Genomic DNA, 19,497 nt, shown 5'->3' with positions numbered 1-19,497 from the left:
TAGTTAATACCATCTAGATTCCCAGGGGAGCGCTCATACGTTAAGACCTTAACAAGAACCTGTGTTGTGCTACTTAATACCACCCTGTGTGTTGTGCTAGTTAATACCACCCTGTGTGTTGTGCTAGTTAATACCACCCTGTGTGTTGTGTTAATTCATACCACCCTGTGTGTTGTGCTACTTAATACCACCCTGTGTGTTGTGCTACTTAATACCACCCTGTGTGTTGTGCTACTTAATACCACCCTGTGTGTTGCGTTAGTTAATACCACCCTGTGTGTTGTGTTAATTCATACCACCCTGTGTGTTGTGCTACTTAATACCACCCTGTGTGTTGTGTTAGTTCATACCACCCTGTGTTGTGTTAGTTCATACCACCCTGTGTGTTGTGCTAGTTCATACCACCCTGTGTGTTGTGTTAGTTAATACCACCCTGTGTGTTGTGCTAATTTATACCACCTTGTGTGTTGTGTTAGTTAATACCACCCTGTGTGTTGTGTTAGTTCATACCACCCTGTGTGTTGTGTTAGTTCATACCACCCTGTGTGTTGTGCTAGTTAATACCACTCTGTGTGTTGTGCTAATTCATACCACCCTGTGTGTTGTGCTAGTTAATACCACCCTGTGTGTTGTGTTAGTTCATACCACCCTGTGTGTTGTGCTAGTTAATACCACTCTGTGTGTTGTGCTAATTCATACCACCCTGTGTGTTGTGCTAATTCATACCACCCTGTGTGTTGTGAGTCCCCTCTCTCTCCATCTCACAGAGAAGAGGAGCGAGGGATGAACAAAGAAGAGCACATTCGTAGGATGGTAACAAAAAAACGATTCCTATAACATTTTTTGTTGTGTACATTCACTACTGTCAGTGTAGAGGAAGAGAGGAAAAAGAGGTTTGTTATTGTGGTGAGTGGTGATGAGACAGGCGAAAGAGAGAGCTGAGAGAGAGAGGGAGAGAGACCGAGCAAGCGAGCAAGATCGAGAAATGGCAAGAGAGAGATAGACAAAGAGAAGGAGAGAAACAGAGAGAGAGGAAGAGATGGAGGGAGAGAGATACTGCAAGGACAGGTATTAGGCTCTGTCAGAGCTCTAATGGAAGAAGTAGGTTCTCTGTGTCATGCCTGCTACTAAGGTCTGATGGATCGGGAGGTTAACCGTCGCTGTGAGTTAGCTACACATGGAGCCTCCAGAGTCATGTTCCCACTGTGGCACAGGATCAGTAGGAGCCAGCCAATCACACCAGCCACAATCACAGGATCAGTAGGAGCCAGCCAATCACACCACCCACAGTCGCAGGATTAGCGGGACCTGTCCAATATCACCAGCCACAATCACAGGATCCAAAGACTATATATAGATGTGTCCCAAATGGTAACCTATTCACTATATATTGTAGTGCACTATGTAGGGAAGAGGGTGCCATTTGGGATGTAACCGCTGACTCTTTCCTGAGACCACCTTCTTACCTGGGGTTTGACTGTACTTAACCCAGCTACCTGTCACCGTGGGAACGGGGCGAGGCCTGATGTATCACCCTTTGAAGATGAAATGGTGTGTTGGTGATGTTTGGAAGGTGATGGTTTACTGTAAACAGGGTTAAATCAAGTCTACTTACATCACAAGCTCCCTAGAGAATATACGTATATATGTTTGACTTTAGAAGATGGTAGTTTAGCTTCCTTATGGCTCCCAATAGCATCACATTTGAAACCAAATGTCCATCTATGATACCTCAATCTCTTGCAGAGAAGAGTGTTTGCGGTGTGAAGGAGGCGAAGTTAATAGATTCAGTGACATTGTCAGGGACAGTTTTGAACAAAGCAAGTACAAAGAGAGAGAGAGTGAGAGAGATATAAAGAGAGAGAGACAGAGAAGAGGGGCTGTGATGAGGGTAGTGTTCACTGGGTGATTAAGAGGGGGAATAATGAGGAGAGAGAGAGTGAGAGAGGGTGGCTAGATGATTAGTGGCTTTAGTGCACTGGGGGTTGTGTCATTGATAAGAGACACAGGAAGTGCAGTGACCCCTGGGATTGCTGGTGTACTCTATATTTCACAGAGATAATGAAACTAGCCTTCCTTTGGGAAAGAGCTCCATCACCCAGACACACAAAATGCACTTAGGTGTTAACAGACACACAGACACAGACACATACTTAAAACACATGAAACAGTCATGCAGACACACAGACACGGAGCTCTGTCATGCATGACTAGGAAGTAGAGGGGTTAACTCTGTGTGGCGCTATGGGGACAGCTTGAGAGAGGGATGAATGTTTCATAGTTAAACATGAGTAACAACAGAGGAGAACTTGGTTGCAAGGTGTGTGTTTTTTTCCCCCTTCACTTTCCAAGCCAAGGTTCTATCTCAAATAACTTCATTATTTACGTTTCTCTTCTCTTGCTCACTGCCGGAAGGTTCTGGGTAAAATAGTCGGTGAACAGATAATAAAGATCCATCCAGTTTGTAGCTGTACATATCTTGGGGCTCCTGAGTAGCACAGCGGTCTAAGGCACTGCATCTCAGAGCTAGAGTTGTCACTACAGACACCCTGGTTTGATTCCAGGCTGTATCACAACCAGCCGTGATTGGGAGTCCCATAGGGCGGATCACAATTGGCCCAGCGTCGTCTGGGTTTGGCAGGTGTAGGAAATAAGACATTTTTCTCAACTGACTTGCCTACCTAAATAAAACATAAATAATATATAATCTAGTGGGCTATTCTTATTTGTGAATTTAAAAAGGACTTGACTGCTGTGCTTGTATGGAAACAACAACATTTATAACAGTATGTGATATACCAAGACATCAAGTTGAAACTAGCCCAGTACGATATCTCGGTTTAGTCAATATATAAAGCCTGTAGATCGATACAGCTTAGCAGCTGGTCATATAGCAAAGATGACACAGCAGTCCATCACCTTCAGCTCCAATCAATGGAAAGCATTGTTGGTGAACGTCACCTACCATTCATCAGTGAAGCACTCTAGTTAGACAGATAGGACCATTATCGCAGTGTGTGTGTGTGTGTGTGTGTGTGTGTGTGTGTGTGTGTGTGTGTGTGTGTGAGAGAGAGAGAGAGAGAGAAAGAGAGAGAGAGAAAGAAAGAGAGAGAGAGCGACAGAGAGACTTTGATGAACCCCCTTCGGGACAGATCAGTGTTTCCCCTATATTTATTTAGCAGCGGCGGGCCGTCACTGCTAAATTGTTGCCGCCACTCCAAAAGATAAGATAAAAACATATATATATATATATACAGTACCAGTCAAAAGTTTGGACACCTACTCATTCAAGGGTTTTTCTTTATTTTTACTATTTTCTACATTGTTGACTAATAGTGAAGACATCAAACTATGAAATAACACATATGGAATCATGTAGTAACCAACAAAGTGTAAAACAAATTAAAATATATTTTTGATTTGAGATTCTTCAAATTAGCCACCCTTTGCCTTGATGACAGCTTTGCACACTCTTGGCATTCTTTCAACCAGCTTCAACTGGAATGCTTTACCAACAGTATTGAAGGAGTTCCCACATATGCTGAGACGCAAGTCTCTTCTTCTTATTGGTGTCCTTGAGTAGTGGTTTCTTTGCAGCAATTCGACCATTAAGGCCTGTTTCAAGTATTCTCCTCTGAACAGTTGATGTTGAGATGCGTCTGTTACTTGAACTCTGTGAAGAATTTATTTGGGCTGCAATTCCTGAGGCTGGTAACTCTAATGAACTGGGTCTTCCTTTCCTGTGGCGGTCCTCATGAGAGCCAGTTTCATCATAGTGCTTGATGGGTTTTGCGACTGCACTTGAAGAAACTTTCAAAGTTCTTGAAATGTTACGGATTGACTGACCTTCATGTCTTAAAATAATGATGGACTGTCATTTCTTTATGCTTGTTTGAGCTGTTCCTGCCAAATGTGGACTTGGTCTTTTACCAAATAAAGCTATCTTCTGTATACCACCCCTACCTTGTCACAACACAACTGATTGGCTCAAACGCATTAAGAAGGAAATAAATTCCACAAATTAACTTTTAACAAGGCACACCTGTTAATTGAAATGCATTCCAGGTGACTACCTCATGAAGCTGGTTTAGAGAATGCCAATTGTGTGCAAAGCTGTCATCAAGGCAAAGGGTGGCTACTGTGAAGAATCTCAAATATAAATGACATTTTTTGTTTAACACTTTTTTGGTTACTACATGACTGCATATGTGTTATTTCATAGTTTTGATGTCTTCACTTTTATTCTACAATGTAGAAAATAGTAAAAAAAAAAAAAAAAACTTGAATGACTAGGTGTGTCAAATTTTTGACTGGTACTGTACCTTTTTCCCACTTATAGACTGGTTCCATCACAGCAGGCTAAAGCACAAACAGTGGGTTTATTTGTGACTGCATAGAGCACACATTTACTCAGACACTCAGCAGCACATTGCTGGGCTGTGGAGAAGGATAAGGGAACCATGTGATGATGGCACAATCATCCTGTTGATTGGAACAGTGGTGGGAAATGTACCCAATTGTCATACTTGAGTAAATGTATAGTTACCTTAACAGAAAATGACTCAAGTAAAAGTGAAAGTCACCCAGTAAAATACTTATTGAGTAAAAGTTTAAAAGTAGAGTGGCCTTTTAAATATATTTAAGTATCAAAAGTTTAAATAATTTAAAAATCCTTATATTAGGCAAACCAGACAGCACAATTGTATTTCTTTTTTGGCACACTCCAACACATCATTTACAAATGAAGCATTTGTATTTAGTGAGTCCATCAGATCAGAGGCAGTAGGGATGACCAGGGAGGTTCTCTGTTTAGTGAGTCCATCAGATCAGAGGCAGTAGGGATGACCAGGGATGTTCTCTGTTTAGTGAGTCCATCAGATCAGAGGCAGTAGGGATGAGCAGGGAGGTTCTCTGTTTAGTGAGTCCATCAGATCAGAGGCAGTAGGGATGAGCAGGGAGGTTCTCCGTTTAGTGAGTCCATCAGATCAGAGGCAGTAGGGATGACCAGGGATGTTCTCTGTTTAGTGAGTCCATCAGATCAGAGGCAGTAGGGATGAGCAGGGATGTTTTCTGTTTAGTGAGTCCATCAGATCAGAGGCAGTAGGGATGAGCAGGGATGTTCTCTGTTTAATGAGTCCATCAGATCAGAGGCAGTAGGGATGAGCAGGGATGTTCTCTTGATAAGTGCTGAAATGGACAATTTTCCTGTCCTGTTAAGCATTCAAAATGTAGCGAGTACTTTTGGGAGTCAGGGAAAATGTATGGAGTAAAAAGTACATTATTATACTTAGGAATGTAGTGGAGTAAAAGTATGTTGTCTAAAATTTAAATAGTAGCCTCCCAAGTGGCGCAGTGGTCTAAGACACTGCATCCCAGTACTTACTGTGCCACTAGAGAGCCTGGGTTTGAGTCCAGGCTCTGTCGCAGGTGGGCGCGACCAGGAAACCCATGGGGCAGCGCACAATTGGCCCAGTGTCGTCTGGTTTAGGGGAGGGTTTGGCCGGCAGGGATGTCCTTGGGCACTAGTGACTCCTGTGGTGGTCTGGGTGCATTGCATGCTGACACTCACCAGGTGTACAGTGTTTCCTCTGGCACATTGGTGTGGCTGGCTTCCCAGGTTAAGTGGGCAGTGCGGCTTGTTTGGGTTGTGTTTCGGAGGATGCATGGCTCTCAACCTTCACCTCTCCTGGGTCCATACAGGAGTTGCAGCGATGAGACAAGACTGTAACTACCAATTGGATACCATGAAAAATGGGTAAAAATATATATATTACTAAAGTAGTAATGTACAGATACATGAAAAAACAAGTATTTTTTTCTTAAGTACTTTACATCACAGGATTGGAATAGCTATTGCTGTGTGGAAGAGCAGCTGGGATGATGTGGCTACAGGTGCACTGTGTGTGCATGTGTGTGTGTGTGTTTGTGTGTGCATGTGTGTTTGTGTGTTTGTGTGTGTGTATGTGTGTGTGTGTGTGTGTGAAAGTGTGTGTGTGTGAAAGTGTGTGTTTGCATAGTTCTGGGTGTTGTTTCTGCTTTTGGCGGATTCCCACAGTTGGTATTTGCCAAACTGCTCTCTGAGGCCTCTTCAACCACAACCCAGCTAACAGGTGTAAACTCTCAGGGAGAACCAAATCAAGTGCTTCAACCCTCTCCAGCTCACACACTTCCTGGATCACGCTTCACATCTATATTGAACAAAAATATAAAAGCCACATTGTCAAAGATTTTACTGAGTTACAGTTCATATAAGGAAATCGGTCAATTGAAATAAATAAATTAGGCCCGAATCTATGGATTTCACATGACTGGGCAGCAGAGCAGCCATGGGTGGGCCTGGGAGGGCATAGGCCCACCCACTTGGCAGCCAGGCCCAGCTAATCATAACCTACAAAAGGGCTTTATTACAGACAGAAGTACTCCTCAGTTTCATCAGCTGTCTGGGTGGCTGGTCTCAGACCATCCTGCAGGTGAAGAACCCGGATGTAGAGGTCCTGGGCTGGCGCAGTTACACGTGGTCTGCGGTTGTGAGGCCGGTTGGACGTACAGCCAAATTCTCTAAAATGACGTTCGAGGCGGCTTATGGTAGAGAAATTAACATTCAATTCTCTGGCAGTAGCTCTGGTGGACATTCCTGCAGTCAGCATGCCAATTGCATGGTCCCTCAAAACTTGAGACATCTGTGGCATTGTGTTGTGTGACAAAACTGCACATTTTAGAGTGGCCTTTTATTGTCCCAAGCACAAGGTGCACCTGTGTAATGATCATGCTGTTTAATCAGCTTCTTGATATGCCACACCTGTCAGGTTGATGGATTATCTTGGTAAAGGAGAAGTGCTTGCTAACAGGCATATAAACAAATTTGTGCACAAAATGTGAGAGAAATAAACTTTTTGTGCATATGGGAATTTCTGGTATCTTTTATTTCAGCTCATGAAACATGGGACCAACACTTTAAATGTTGCATTTATATTTTTGTTCAGTGTAGTATGCTGCATGGCCTGCATAAATAACAGGTTGCAGATGACTGCAATACCCGTTTCTGAGGAAAGTAGAGCCTTCTAGCACAATTTAGTGTAACACGTATTGTATTCGGTTTTTTAGCTTTTTAAATCCCCTGTTCAAACAAATGACTCAAAACAAATGCTGTTAAAAGATTACCTGTATTGGTATGTCTACTGAATATATGAATGGTGTGCTAGTTTCTGGCCCTCATTGCAGTGGGGTTACTTTAGCATTATTTACAATGTTTCCAACACATCTCTGCCAGGCAGAAATCAGCTTCTCCTCCAAGTGAAAGTGTGCTGACTGAGGTAGGAAGACTGACTGAAGGCTGGCTGGCTATATTAAAAAGTCCCTTAAGCATGCCACTGTGTCACTGTTGCTCATGTCACACAAGCTAAAAATGCATGTTCACAGAAAACATCTGTCATTCAGGATAGTTCATTATTCCGTGATCTAGCCTTGAAGGTGACACCTGAGTTAGGCACCACTCACTGTCCCAATAGATTCTGGAGATGGGGCTAAACTGGAGATGTAGAGCTAGAAGACTTGTCATGTGATAAAATCTGTCAAGATAAAATAATAATAATCCTGACTAGGAAGAAAATAAAGTTTAGGGCTGTGTTCTAGAGTATCGGCACAAAGTGTTACCAATATTTAGTTAAGGAATTCTGGAACAATGGAGCCTGTTGGAAATCAGACTGACCAAAGACAGAGCAGACAGAACGATGAGTGTTAAAGATTTCAAATGCTTTCTTACATGGCACATATTGCACTTTTACTTTCTTTACTTTCTCCAACACTGTGTTTTTGCATTATTTAAACCAAATTGAACATGTTTCATTATTTATTTGAGGCTAAATTGATTTTATTGATGTATTATATTAAGTTAAAATAAGTGTTCATTCAGTATTGTTGTAATTGTCATTATTACAAATAAATATATAAAATCGTCTGATAAAATCGGTACCGGTTTTTGGTCCTCCAATAATCGGTATCGGTATCGGCGGTGAAAAATCATAATCGGTCAACCTCTAGACCAGATCTGATGTTGTAAAATATGACAAAACATTGTCTTCACATTGCTGTGGCAGAAGAAAACCCTTACTTTGCCTAATGTGAAATTATATTCAACAAATTATCTTTAATTAGGAATTATACAGATTTATTTTTGAGTCTAAAGACGGTTTCCATATTTTTGCATACCTATGTTGAGATAATCAGAAGAATTTGCCATGGCTGAGTGCACAAATTAGACAAGCATTAGACAAGTGCACAAAATTTAGACAAGCATCAAATGTGTTCTCATCTGGGTTCTCTGCATTGGTCCATCTCCAAAACCAGCCCCTCTACGGTCTGCACACCTTCTGTTTGAAAAGAGGCATCCTGTATGCGTTCCAGCTTTCTCACCAGCACCTTGGTACTGATGCAGTGTGAGTGTGTGTGGGTGCATACGTGCCTACCTACCTGTTTGTGTGCGTGTGTGTTAAATGGGGAAAGGGCATCCCTGGAGTGTGTCTGGACAGAAAGGTTGCGACCCTGTAGCGTTGCCCCGGTGACCTGTTGGCTCAGCATGTTCAGCCCCTGCAGCACTGTAAACACACAAAGGCCAAGTTCAACCACAACAACAAACAAGAGACACTTGATAGGAGAGAGGAGAATAAACAACGGGCTAACTACTGTGTATTCCCCTGGTGGGATCCCATCCAAGGCCTCTGTTGAGACTATACAGCATACAGATCACTGTTGATTAAACAAGACATTCGTAACGCAACACACAGTAGTGCAGAGTCAGACAGACAGAACAGACAGACAGACATACAGACAGACAGACGGGTAGGCTGTCATTGTAAAACAAGAATGTTCCTAGTTAAATAAAGGTAAACAAATATATAGAATAATAACAGACAGAACAGACATACAGAACAGACAGAACATACAGAACAGAACAGACATATAGAACATACAGAACAGACAGACAGAACAGACATACAGAACAGACAGACAGAACAGACAGACAGAACAGCCTCACACAAACAATCAGATTCATAAGCTCTTTATAAGACCTTTGTATTATTATTATTATTAGATTCCAAGCCGACAGAACACAGACTGTCTAGTTTCAGAAAAAACAATTTGTACACAGACAGACAGACAGACAGACAGACCGCAGCACTTCCTCTGGTAAAGGCCTTCTGCTAGGGCAGTGTGTGTGTGTGTGTGTGTGTGTGTGTGTGTGTGCGTGTGCGTGCAATGGCTCAGAATAAATTATTAATGGAAATGGAAATTGTTAGCAAGAGCGACATAATCGCAGGGACTCTGACTAATTGGGAAGTGTTTTTCACTCTCTACAACTACATTGTTGCCAGCGGAGAGAAACCCAAGGAGATGTGGTGAGGGGCAGGATGGGAGAGCAACAGGAACGCCTCGAGGATTGTTCAGTCTATGACAAAATTCAAATTGAATGTAGAATTTAACTCTCCACTAAAAGAAAAAGCATTCATTGTCAGAAAAGGCGAACAGGAAGAGCTACCCGGACAAATAAAAAAATCGAATGGGAGATAATTGTATCAGAGTCTCATTTACTTCCTTGTTTTAAAGTGTTCCGGGGAGAGATAGCAGCTGGCCATGACACCGTCCATGGTGGGTAGTTTGATTAAATTACTTTACCGTAAAATTGCCTGTAAATTCTTTAGTTAGTCAGTCAATAATAACAAGCCCTCATCCTAGATAGACCATCTCTGGGAAATTAAACTTCAGCCAAATAGAGAGAAGTGGCCAACCAGGGCTCACCTTTAGCACTTCTATAATGGCTTCCCATAATGATTGGCTATTGTATGTTGATATCTATTACAGCCTTTACAGAACTGAATACACACATAATCTAAAAAGCAGGCCTGAACAGTTATTCAGCTGTTTCACCTCACTATACAGAGAGTGCTGTTGGATTCTTCTCCTCCCTGTCATTTCCTCAGCCATCTCGCCTGCTGCAGAATTTTCTCTCCTCTATTCATACTGAATTATTAAAAAGTGTTTTGATTCCCAGTATGATTGTGAATCTAGGGCTGCATCTCTCTCTCTCTCTCTCTCTCTCTCTCTCTCTCTCTCTCTCTCTCTCTCTCTCTCTCTATTTCTCTCTCTCTCTTTCTCTCAGCAGCACAGTCACAGTTGCTTGTTTTTCATCCTCTTCACAGTCTCTCTCTGTCTGTTCTCTTGCTCTCTCACATGTCCAGGCATGATTCTGCAAATCCTCACAATGAAAGTCTCACCTGGCAGTCTGCAGGGGAAAGGAGGGATTTTAGAGAATGGATAGTGAAAAAGTTATGTCTACCCTTCTCTACTATACACTGTGTTATTCCAGAGAATCTGTATTCAGGTCAGGGTTCTGTTCACTGAGGAGGAGTAGAGGAGGAGAGAGGGATCTTTTTCCTTCCCATCATGCACCAGCAGCAGGGCCAAAATTGGCACAGGGGGATGCGCTGTCTCTCCTGGGATAGAGATCCTGTCTCTCGCTTCACTCCCTCATAGGGAAACCTGCCAAGAAGACACACACACACTTTCTCTTCTCACACAACCAAACACCCAAAAGACGGCCACAGCTGACCAGTCCCCCCCACCCCCTCTCCTCCCTTCCCCTCCCATCCACACACACATCAATTCCCATGGATGTCAGGCCTGACATGCCAACAATACAGTCCCTCTCTGGCACCACTGCAGAGCCCAGAGACCACAATGTTACGAAAACAGCTGCTGGTGGGTGAAGAATTCCTGCAGCGCTACCATATTATTTGAGTAACCACCGCTCAGTGTCTCAGTGTCTCTCTGCACAGATGATAGGACAGTCAGTCCCTAGCAGCGGAGGGAGGGAGCGCATGGGTCTGGGATCTCTTTTGTCTCTGATCTGTGGGAGAATATTCATGCGGAGCCGCCGTCTGAGGAGGATCAAAACGCTCAGTAAAAAGCGGAGGGAGGTTGTAGAGGTTTTACTGTGGTGCTGGCTGGGTGTACAGGAACATAACACCTATGAGACCTTCAAATGAGACACACAGGCTGGAGAAGAACCTCTTGTTGTGTGTGTCTGAGCTGAACTACTGTCACCATAGAAGTGATTCTAAGGCTGCATCCCAAATGGCACCATATTTCCGGCCAATGTAGTGCAATACGTTTGGGACACGTTGGCTGCGTTTAGACAGGCAGTCCAATTCTGATCTTTTTTTCACTAATTGTTCTTTTGACCAATCGTATCAGCTCTGAAAAAGATTTCACATGAAAAGATGTGAAGTGATTGAAATGCTTAAAAGGTGGTCATCCTCCTTGTAATGCAAAGTGCCATCTGGAAGCATAGACTGTGGTATTAACACTGTTTTAAATGGCCCATGATGCCAAACTCTCCGCTACCAGGTTGATGTGCTGGGACTGACTGTGTCAGCAGCCCAGACCGAAGTGGAGCGGAGCAGCAGTCCCTTACTCTCTCCGATCAATGTATGGTAATGAAAGAGCGACAAGAGGTTGTCCTCAAGAAAAGGATTTGAAAATGAGCGCAGGGATACATATTGCTAAGAGAGATACAGGAAAGGAATTGACAGCATAATGATAGGTCTTTTGAATAAGCACCCACTGAGACTCAGGGTCCTCGCTCCAGCAAGTACTACCAGCAGTGGTATTATTCATGGTAATAGTATGTGGTGCTTCCCCACAGGAGAATTATGGAGTAGAATGTTCCGACCATGTGTAAGCCCATTATACAGCGTTTTGCTCTGGGGATAGCATGTTGCTTCATGCAGCGCACTCCCAGTCAACCGGTGGTTCATCCTCCATTCACAATATTTACCTAAGAGTATGTGTTGCATCTATTTATTTATAATGCCTCCATACGTCCATACACTAAACATTCAACCTTTTCCAGTTGGATGAAACGACACTATGTGATTGAGATCCCGTCTAGCCGACCACTCATGTCCTGGCCAGTGCTAGATAATATTGAGCTGTGATTATGAGAAGAGGCAGCTGCTCCAGAGGACTCTCCTCCCCAGGGCGTGTCTAAAGGCTTATAGGCCTGGCTACTGGAAGTGTCCAGGGAGAGGCTCTCTGTGCTCAGGCCTGGTTCAGAGGCTGTGCCCAGGCTCCAGAGAGGCCCCAGATAGGGATGTGCTCTGGTTGTGGTGGGGGTGATTTGTAGCAGGGTGTGTCATGGTGGCGTGGCGAGGATTGGACATCGCAGCATCAGAGTCTGAGCTATGGGCCATGCTGCTGCTACTCTGTCCGGGACTATGGGTGTGGTGAGTCACTCTCCAGAGCACGGTCTGAAGGACCAGTCACGCCTCACTTTCTGTTGTTTACTCTGTCTCTGTTGATCTGTTTTGGTGGAAGGACTCCCACCTCCCGCTGGGTTGGGTCTGATCTGGCTCCCATTTCTCCTGTTCTCCCCTCCCATCCACCTGCCTCAGACAGAGACAGAGGCGTCAATCACTGAAAATGCTGGAAACAGCACCTGTTTTGACATCTTACAAGAGTTATGATAACCAACTAAATGTCAGATCTCTGGAATAAAGGTGTCTGCTCTTTCGCAGAGATGTGTTTTTAGATGTTTTTGTGCGTGTGCATGCATGTATTTCTGTGCCTGTGTGTGCGTGCGATGTGTGTACGTGCATACAGAATATGCGTAGGTGGATCTAATCTACAAGTATCTTGTTGAAAGAGACAACTAGACAATTCTGGCTTACAGGATGAGTCTCACATTCATGTTGCCTTCTCTGCTGACTCTCATGCAAATTCAGTCTTCAACATGAAATAATGAAATAATCTAATCAAAAAGCACTTTATTGTGAGTATCATAAACTGGAGCTTAATACCAGGATAATAGCCTTTTCAAATTCACACCCTTTGATGTTTCCGGAGAGAGAAGTTTAATAGGAGAGACTGGCTGTTGAATACATGATTTAATTTAAGTTTGAATTAGCCGCACATAAACATATGTCCTGCATGCCATTAAACAGTCAGACAGATCGGCTGATCACAGAAGACTTAGCCCTGCGGAATGGATGACACTAATGGAAAAGAGAGCAACTGTGTTTGACTTGGAAATGACCCGAGCCACTCCAAAAGCATGGCGGATTAATGTAGGCCCATACATCACGGCTAGCTACAGTAATGGAGGGCAGCTTGGCTTGATCATTAGTGATAGAGAGTCATAACAGCCTGTGGTTATAGGCGCTGTCTGTCTGTTCTCTCCATAAGTACATCTCAAATGCCCATAGGGTTCAGGTCATAAGTAGTGCACTACATAGGGAATAGGGTGCCACTTGGGACACATTAGAATTAGACTAGACCAGTCTGCTCTGAGTGGGGGTGACTACATGACGCTATTGGAGCATATTGATAGGATAGAAACCAAGCTACTTACTATATTTTTATATTGATTTATTTCACCTTTATTTAACCAGGTAGGCCAGTTGAGAACAAGTTCTCATTTACAACTGCGACCTGGCCAAGATAAAGCAAAGCAGTGTGACAAAAAACAACAACACAGAGTTACACATGGAATAAACAAGCATACAGTCAATAATACAATAGAAAAATCTATATACAATGTGTGCAAATGGAGTAAGGAGGTAAGGCAATAAATAGGCCATAGTAGCGAAGTAATTACAATTTAGCAAATTAACTCTGGAGTGATAGATGTGCAGATGATGATGTGCAAGTAGAAATACTGGTGTGCAAAAGAGCAAAAAAAGTAAATAAAAACAGTATGGAGGAGGTAGGTAGTAGGTAGTAGTTGGCTGGGCTATTTAGGTAGTTGGCTGGGCTATTTACAGATGGGCTGTGTACAGCTGCAGCGATCGGTAAGCTGCTCAGATAGCTGATGCTTAAAGTACTTAGTATATATCTAAAGAGATGATGTACTGATGTTTGACTTCAATACCTAGGTGCTTGATTTCAGTATCTAGGTCAGGGATGGGCAACTGGCGGCCCACGGCTGAATTATTATTCATTTATTTTGTATTTTATTTTTAGGAACTCAGTCGGGGTCTCAACTTACTGTTGAGAGATAGAATAGTAGAAAACACAAGGTGCAACTTCAAAATGTGGGTGTGCATCAGCAGTTTTTCTCTTGTTCTATCAGTCACTGATAGTCACCTAATTAGCCCCTTGGCTATGTGTACACAGACCCGCGAGCCACTGCAGCCCCTCATAATGATTTCAGATTTTTTCTGGCTCTCACCCCATCAAAGTTGCACATTCCTGATCTAGGTGCTGATGGAAACATATGGGTAATTTCCCTTTAAATTCACCCCCATTAATTCTGGTTCACATCTGTGAACTGCCTAATTCCTCCAGGGTGGATAGAGTATACTACCTGCTGTTTCCTCCAGGGTGGATAGAGTATACTACCTGCTGTTTCCTCCAGGGTGGATAGAGTATACTACCTGCTGTTTCCTCCATGGTGGATAGAGTATACTACCTGCTGTTTCCTCCATGGTGGATAGAGTATACTACCTGCTGTTTCCTCCAGGGTGGATAGAGTATACTACCTGCTGTTTCCTCCAGGGTAGATAGAGTATACTACCTGCTGTATCCTCCAGGGTGGATAGAGTATACTACCTGCAGTTTCCTCCAGGGTGGATAGAGTATACTACCTGATGTTTCCTCCAGGGTAGATAGAGTATACTACCTGCTGTTTCCTCCAGGGTGGATAGAGTATACTACCTGCTGTTTCCTCCAGGGTAGATAGAGTATACTACCTGCTGTATCCTCCATGGTGGATAGAGTATACTACCTGCTGTTTCCTCCATGGTGGATAGAGTATACTACCTGCTGTTTCCTCCAGGGTAGATAGAGTATACTGCCTGCTGTTTCCTCCAGGGTGGATAGAGTATACTACCTGCTGTTTCCTCCAGGGTGGATAGAGTATACTACCTGCTGTTTCCTCCATGGTGGATAGAGTATACTACCTGCTGTTTCCTCCAGGGTGGATAGAGTATACTACCTGCTGTTTCCTCCAGGGTGGATAGAGTATACTACCTGCTGTTTCCTCCAGGGTGGATAGAGTATACTACCTGCTGTTTCCTCCAGGGTGGATAGAGTATACTACCTGCTGTTTCCTCCAGGGTGGATAGAGTATACTACCTGCTGTTTCCTCCAGGGTGGATAGAGTATACTACCTGCTGTTTCCTCCAGGGTGGATAGAGTATACTACCTGCTGTTTCCTCCAGGGTGGATAGAGTATACTACCTGCTGTTTCCTCCAGGGTGGATAGAGTATACTACCTGCTGTTTCCTCCAGGGTGGATAGAGTATACTACCTGCTGTTTCCTCCAGGGTGGATAGAGTATACTACCTGCTGTTTCCTCCAGGGTGGATAGAGTATACTACCTGCGGTTTCCTCCAGGGTGGATAGAGTATACTACCTGCTGTTTCCTCCAGGGTAGATAGAGTATACTACCTGCTGTTTCCTCCAGGGTGGATAGAGTATACTACCTGCTGTTTCCTCCAGGGTGGATAGAGTATACTACCTGCTGTTTCCTCCAGGGTAGATAGAGTATACTACCTGCTGTTTCCTCCAGGGTGGATAGAGTATACTATCTGCTGTTTCCTCCAGGGTGGATAGAGTATACTACCTGCTGTTTCCTCCAGGGTGGATAGAGTATACTACCTGCTGTTTCCTCCAGGGTAGATAGAGTATACTACCTGCTGTTTCCTCCAGGGTGGATAGAGTACACTACCTGCTGTTTCCTCCAGGGTAGATAGAGTATACTGCCTGCTGTTTCCTCCAGGGTGGATAGAGTACACTACCTGCTGTTTCCTCCAGGGTAGATAGAGTATACTACCTGCTGTTTCCTCCAGGGTGGATAGAGTATACTACCTGCTGTTTCCTCCAGGGTGGATAGAGTATACTACCTGCTGTTTCCTCCAGGGTGGAGACTACCTGCTGTTTCCTTTATATTACACCAGGGAGGGTGAAAAGAAGGGCTCAGGCAGAGAGCAAGAGGCAAAGCGAGAGGGTTTAATCCGCCTAATATCTGTCTACGAAAATAATACCACAAAGTGAGACATCTCCCGTGTGGCGCAGTGGTCTGAGGCACTGCATCTCAGTGCAAGAGGTGTCACTACAGTACCTGATTCAGCGGTCTGAGGCACTGTATCTCAGTGCAAGAGGTGTCACTACAGTACCTGGTTCAGCGGTCTGAGGCACTGTATCTCAGTGCAAGAGGTGTCACTACAGTACCTGGTTCAGCGGTCTGAGGCACTGTATCTCAGTGCAAGAGGTGTCACTACAGTACCTGGTTCAGCGGTCTGAGGCACTGTATCTCAGTGCAAGAGGTGTCACTACAGTACCTGGTTCAGCGGTCTAAGGCACTGCATCTCAGTACAAGAGGTGTCACTACAGTACCTGGTTCAGCGGTCTGAGGCACTGCATCTCAGTGCAAGAGGTGTCACTACAGTACCTGGTTCAGCGGTCTGAGGCACTGCATCTCAGTGCAAGAGGCGTCACTGCAGTACCTGGTTCAGCGGTCTGAGGCACTGCATCTCAGTGCAAGAGGCGTCACTGCAGTACCTGGTTCAGCGGTCTGAGGCACTGCATCTCAGTGCAAGAGGCGTCACTGCAGTACCTGGTTCAGCGGTCTGAGGCACTGCATCTCAGTGCAAGAGGCGTCACTGCAGTACCTGGTTCAGCGGTCTGAGGCACTGCATCTCAGTGCAAGAGGCGTCACTGCAGTACCTGGTTCAGCGGTCTGAGGCACTGCATCTCAGTGCAAGAGGCGTCACTGCAGTACCTGGTTCAGCGGTCTAAGGCACTGCATCTCAGTGCAAGAGGCGTCACTGCAGTACCTGGTTCAGCGGTCTAAGGCACTGCATCTCAGTGCAAGAGGCGTCACTACAGTACCTGGTTCAGCGGTCTAAGGCACTGCATCTCAGTGCAAGAGGTGTCACTACAGTTCCTGGTTCAGCGGTCTAAGGCACTGCATCTCAGTGCAAGAGGTGTCACTGCAGTACCTGGTTCAGCGGTCTAAGGCACTGCATCTCAGTGCAAGAGGTGTCACTGCAGTACCTGGTTCAGCGGTCTGAGGCACTGCATCTCAGTGCAAGAGGTGTCACTACAGTACCTGGTTCAGCGGTCTGAGGCACTGCATCTCAGTGCAAGAGGTGTCACTACAGTACCTGGTTCAGCGGTCTGAGGCACTGCATCTCAGTGCAAGAGGTGTCACTACAGTACCTGGTTCAGCGGTCTGAGGCACTGCATCTCAGTACAAGAGGTGTCACTACAGTACCTGGTTCAGCGGTCTGAGGCACTGCATCTCAGTGCAAGAGGTGTCACTACAGTACCTGGTTCAGCGGTCTGAGGCACTGTATCTCAGTGCAAGAGGTGTCACTACAGTACCTGGTTCGAATCCAGGCTGTATCACATCCTGATGTGATTGGGAGTCCCATAGGGTGGCGCACAATTGGCCCAGCATCTTCCGGGTTTGGTCGGGGTAGACCGTCATTGTAGATAAGAATTTGATCTTAACTGACTTGCATAGTTAAATAAAAGTTCATGTTAAAAGGTTAAAATAATAATCATAATTTTGTGTTTGAGGCTTATTTGATCGAATAGAAGTTTCGTAATGGTTAGGTTGTAACGAATGCACTGATATGAGCAGATGCACGTGGCAGATTGGCAACTTTGAAAAAAAAGACTTTATATCGGAGTTGTGCCTGTTGTTCGCCAGCGTATCTGCTCTTTCATTGGCTAGAATGGTCCCACCTGATCTCGCCTCCTCCCACTTGCCATCCATCTTTGAGGACATGTATTTCCACTGTTAGAGCAGTCACTCGACCATCTTGTCAGTATACTAGATCATCTTTGGCTCAGGAGAGGAGAGGTTATATCAGATGTGTATGCTAGACACACCACCCCTCTGTTTTTACTCCAGCAACAGCTGCTATTTAAAAAATGTGTGTCTTCGGGAAAGGCGGAATAAATAAAGAACTCTGATGTAAGAAGAGAACATCGGTGGCTGGGGCTTAAGGAATACTCAGAGCAAACGCAGTACTATACTCCTGAGAGAGATTAAAGACCCCTTGAGCTTAGATACACAAAACCACGCATTTAGACCTTTCTAGAAGACCTCTAGAGCATGCAGCATACACAAAACCACATGTCAGGACACTATTACACTGGCCCAAATACATACATAGCCCTGCAGCCAGCACCTAGCCCATCTGAGCACTGCTCTCTGATGACTCACCCATCCTGGGTCAGATTTGTATCAGCTTTTCTGAGACCATGGTTCTCTGCTCTGACCAGATGGGTGATTGCAACACCTCATTTCCTGTCTGAGCCCAGACTGAGGGTGCTTCCCAAATGGCACCCGCTCCTCTATAGGATGGGATGGGAGGGGAGGGGAGCAGATGGCGGGAGCAACAGCCACGTCCGTGTCGGCGGGGGATGGCCGCACAACACCGCGGTGGAGACCAGGAGGGAGGGAAGGAAGGGGGTCGGACAAGTCGGACACACACAGGCATTTCTCAAGAAGAGAGAGAGACAGAGAGAGAAACAGATACAAAGACAGAGAGACACACACAGAGAGAGAGAGAGAGACAGAGACAAAGAGAGAGACACACACACAGAGAGACAGAGACAGAGAGAGACACACACAGAGAGACAGAGAAAGAGAGACAGAGACAAAGAGAGAGAGACACACAGAGAGAGAGACAGAGACAAAGAGAGAGACACACACAGAGAGACAGAGAGAGAGACAGAGACAAAGAGAGAGACACACACAGAGAGAGAGAGACAGAGACAAAGAGAGAGACACACAGAGAGACAGAGAGAGACAGAGACAAAGAGAGAGAGACACACAGAGAAACAGAGACAAAGAGAGAGAGAGAGACACACAGAGAGACAGAGAGAGAGAGAGACACACAGAGAGACAGAGAGAGAGACAAAGAGAGGCAGAGAGAGAGAGACACACAGAGAGACAGAGACAAAGAGAGAGGGAGAGAGACAGAGACAAAGAGAGAGAGACACACAGAGAGAGAGACAAAGAGAGGCAGAGAGAGAGAGACACAGAGAGAGAGAGAGAGAGAGAGAGACAGAGACAAAGAGAGAGAGACACACAGAGACAGAGAGCGAGAGAGACAGAGACAAAGAGAGAGAGACAGAGAGACATTTAAGATGGAATGCGAGACAGAGAGAGACCATGTGTTCATTTCAATACTGACTTGGCTTCCTCTGACTTCTCCTCCAGTTGTTGCTGGTGAATATCTAGTGGTTGAGCCACATGCTGTGTGTGTATCAGGTCCAGTGGCAGAGTGCTGATGTGCTGTTGTATTAGTGATACAGAGGAGGAAGTGTAACATATTGTCCTACAGTGTGCTGCTGATGTCTCTGTCTAATCAGGCTTGTGTTCTGTTAACGCACATCACACCCCCCCCCCCCACCACCACCCCACCACCACCACCACATACACACTCCTCACTAGAGGCCGACCGATTAGGATTTTTCAATACC

Source organism: Salmo trutta, chromosome 13, assembly GCF_901001165.1.
Source record: "Salmo trutta chromosome 13, fSalTru1.1, whole genome shotgun sequence".
NCBI lineage: Eukaryota > Metazoa > Chordata > Actinopteri > Salmoniformes > Salmonidae > Salmo > Salmo trutta.
The sequence above is the reverse complement of the archived record's forward strand: the minus strand, read 5'-3'. Positions refer to the sequence as shown.